Consider the following 4,793-nt stretch of genomic DNA (forward strand, 5'->3'; position numbering starts at 1 on the left):
GAGGACCTACATAACAGTTGAAACCGCATCATTATAGCCTAATAACATAGAACCTAGACTCAGTATTAACGCCTACATAGAACAGTCAGAACCCTCTATAGCCTAATAACATAGAGCACCTCCTATAGCACTAATAACATCAGAACACTCTATAGCCTAATAAATAGAACCGCTCTATAGCCTAATAACATAGAACCACTCTATAGCCTAATCATACAGCCACTCTATGCTAATAACATAACGCTCTAATGCTAATAACACAAGCCACTCTATAGCTCAATAACATACAGCACTCTATACCTAAAACAGTACAGCCACTCTATGTCCTAATTAACATTACAGCCCTCTATACTAATAACTACACCACTCATATGCCTTATAACATAGAAACCGCTATACCTAATACAAACATAAGCCACTCTATAGCCTAATAACATAGAACACTCTATAGCCTAATAACACTAGCAGCCGACTCTATAGCCTAATAACATAGAGCACCTCTATAGCCTAATAACATGAGCCACTCTATAAGCCTACATACTCATAGAGCACTCATACGCCTAATAACATACAGCCACTCTATAGCCTAATAACATAGACACCACTCCATAGCCTAATAACATAGAGCCACTCTATGCTAATAACATACACCACTCTATGGCCTAATAACATGAACCACTCTATAGCCTAATACATACAGCCACTATATAGCCTAATATAACATAGAACACTCTATAGCCTAATAACATAGAACCACTCTATAGCCTAATAACATAGAACCGCCATATAGCCTAATAACATAGAACCACTCTATAGCCTAATAACATAGAACCGCTCTATAGCCTAATAACATAAACCACTCTATAGCCTAATAACATAGAACCACTCTTAGCCTAATAACATAGAAGCCACTCCTATAGCCTAATAACATACACCACTCTATAGCCTAATAACATAGACCACTCTATAGCCTAATAACATAGAACCACCTCTATAGCCTAATACATAAACACTCTATGCCTAATAACATAGACCCTCTATAGCTAATAAACAGACCCACTCTATAGCCTAATAACATACAGCCATTCCTATAGACCGAATAACACTATAAGCCCACTCCTATAGCCTAATAACATACAGCACTCTTAGCCTAATAACATAGAACACCTCTATAGCCAATAACATCAGCCACTCTATAGCCTAATAACATAGAGCCACTCTATAGCTAATACATAACAGCTCACTCTAGCAATAGAGCCACTCTATAGCCTATAAACAAAGCCACATCTATAGCTAATAACATAGAACCCTCTATAGCCTAATAACAATAGACCACTCTATAGCCAATAACATAGAACCCACTCTAAGCCAATAAATAGAACCGAATAGCCTAATAACAAGAACCACTCATAGCCTAATAACATAGAACCACTCTATAGCCTAATAACATAGACCACTCAGTATAGCCTAATAACATAGACCACTCTATAGCCAATAACATAGAGCCACTCTATAGCCTAATACATACAGCCACTCTATGGCCTAATAACATACACCCGCTCTTGAGGCGAAAAAATAGTTCAACTAAAAAGTGATTGTTATATAAGATACATCTTGCTGGAGCTGGTCTGTTCATCATGCATGACAGACTACAGGTGAAGAGCCTCTACTGTTCTCAGGAAATCCTCTGTTTAAGGCTGTTTCCGCCCCCCGCCCCCCGTGCGGTCGGTCAAACACACACACACACAGACAGTCTGTCTTACCCTGGGTCAACCAGGGGGAGTGCGCACACAGAGCACATCTGTGAACGTGAACCCGAATGCCCTCTAATTACACTCCATAGTCACCCTGTTCCTCACAACACACGTGCATGCACACAGACGCACAACCACCTCCGTCAGAGGAAACACAATTACCACGCAGGTTAACCTACACTCATCACTCAACCATGACACGTCCATTGGTGTCTCGTCTTGTAATAACATATCAACAGGTCCATTATCAAAATGTCGGCTCATTGCCACCCACACATGTACACTTCCTTAATTCCAATAGCTTGTATTTTTGTTTTGTTACTTAATGTTCTCCATTGTTCTCTATTGATTCAGCAGTGTTATACAGCTGGGTCAAACACATCCCCTAACTGCTGGAGAAAACATCAAGGCCCTGAGTAGATGCCAAACAGAAAGGCGTTTCAAWATAGAGGTCTGCGCGCCACTGATTTATTCATCCGCTCCCGCAGCTTTTCATAACTGGACCTGGACTCAACCGTTGTCCCGGTACGTTCATTTAGGCGTCCGTGAGGACACAACTCACTTGTCAGCCATGGTCCAGCAATTTTGCGCCCTATAGGSAATATCAAAATCCACCAAAAAATAACCTAAGAAATAGTTTAAATTACCAGAGATTCTCACGTGGCCCATTATATTAGGTCATCTGTATTACTGGGCTATATCAGCCAAGTGGGTAGTGGTAGTTGAAAGAGAACTGAGTTGGAGACATTTTCACTTTCTCTTGAGCAACGTTTTATAGCTTACCTTTTAGGAGTGGGACGATTTTCAGACACAGACAAATATGGGTGATCAATAATCATTTTTAGGCAATGTTTGTAAACTATAGCCTAATCATATTTAGGAAGTACCTTTCCTTGGAAAGATATCTGCCCCGTTCTTCTCCCACCCCAGCATAGACAGTCTACTCTATTGCATTGGGACCACACATACACTGAGTGTACAAAACATTAAGGACACCTTCCTAATATTGAGTTGCATCCCAAAGTTGTCTGGTTTGACCGTCCGCTCCCAACCGCAGCATGAACAATACAGACTGCGCCACAATGATCTCTGTCGGGACCCGCAGCCCTCTACATCAACACCCGCAGTAAACAATGTGACAGAGAGACAATGTGACAGAGAGACGGTGTGACAGAGAGACAATGTGACAGAGAGACAATGTGACAGAGAGATGGTGTGTGCGTGCACGGCAAAGCAGGGTCTATGTCATCAGAGAGACGGTGTGACAGAGAGACAATGTGACAGAGAGACGGTGTGACAGAGAGACAATGTGACAGAGAGATGGTATGACAGAGAGACGGTGTGTGCGTGCACGGCAAAGCAGGGTCTATGTCATCAGAGAGACAGTGTGACAGACGACTGTGTGACAGAGAGACGGTGTGTGCGTGCACGGCCGAGCAGTGCCTATGTGACAGAGACCTGGGTGAGAAGGAGTAAACTGGGGAGGAGGGGTGAGGAGTTCAGCGAGGAAACATAAATATTTAATCAAGGCCAGATTGAGAGAGGGAACAAAGGGAACAGAGATGATCGCCTACCAAACTGTATCTTTCCCATAGAACAGAGATGATCGCCTACCAAACTGTATCTTTCCCATAGAACAGAGATGATCGGAACATTGTTGTGTCTTTTAATCATGATATGTTCTATATGGTTTACCAGAGGACCACTTTTAATCATGATATGTTCTATATGGTTTACCGGAGGACCACTTTTAATCACGATATGTTCTATATGGTTTACCAGAGGACCACTTTTAATCATGATATGTTCTATATGGTTTACCAGAGGACCACTTTTAATCATGATATGTTCTATATGGTTTACCAGAGGACCACTTTTAATCATGATATGTTCTATATGGTTACCAGAGAACTTTTAATCATGATATGTTCTATATGGTTTCCGGAGGACCACTTTTAATCATGATATGTTCTATATGGTTTACCAGAGGACCACTTTTAATCATGATATGTTCTATATGGTTTACCAGAGGACCACTTTTAATCACATGATATGTTCTATATGGTTAACCAGAGGACCACTTTTAATCATGATAGTTTCTATATGGTTTACAGAGGACCACTTTTAATCATGATATGTTCTATATGGTTTACCAGAGGACCACTTTTAATCATGATATGTTCTATATGGTTTACCAGAGGACCACTTTTAATCATGATATGTTCTATATGGTTTACCAGAGGACCACTTTAACATGATATGTTCATATGGTTTACAGAGGACCACTTTTAATCATGATATGTTCTATATGGTTTACCAGAGGACCACTTTTAATCATGATATGTTCTATATGGTTTACCAGAGGACCACTTTTAATCACGATATTGTCTATATGGTTTACCAGAGGACCACTTTTAATCATGATATGTTCTATATGGTTTACCAGAGGACCACTTTTAATCATGATATGTTCTATATGGTTTACCAGAGGACCACTTTTAATCACGATATGTTCTATATGGTTTACCAGAGGACCACTTTTAATCACGATATATTCTATATGGTTTACCAGAGGACCACTTTTAATCATGATATGTTCTATATGGTTTACCGGAGGACCACTTTTAATCATGATATGTTCTATATGGTTTACCAGAGGACCACTTTTAATCATGATATGTTCTATATGGTTTACCAGAGGACCACTTTTAATCATGATATGTTCTATATGGTTTACCAGAGGACCACTTTTAATCATGATATGTTCTATATGTTTACCAGAGGACCACTTTTAATCATGATATGTTCTATATGGTTTACCAGAGGACCACTTTTAATCATGATATGTTCTATATGGTTTACCAGAGGACCACTTTTATCATGATATGTTCTATTGGTTTACCAGAGGACCACTTTTAATCATGATATGTTCTATATGGTTTACCAGAGGACCACTTTTAATCATGATATGTTCTATATAGGTTTACCAGAGGACCACTTTGGAAACAAGTGTTTTCATTAATACTTTTAAGTTGTATG

The sequence above is a fragment of the Salvelinus sp. IW2-2015 genome, unplaced genomic scaffold (genome assembly GCF_002910315.2).
Source record: "Salvelinus sp. IW2-2015 unplaced genomic scaffold, ASM291031v2 Un_scaffold1895, whole genome shotgun sequence".
Taxonomy (NCBI): domain Eukaryota; kingdom Metazoa; phylum Chordata; class Actinopteri; order Salmoniformes; family Salmonidae; genus Salvelinus; species Salvelinus sp. IW2-2015.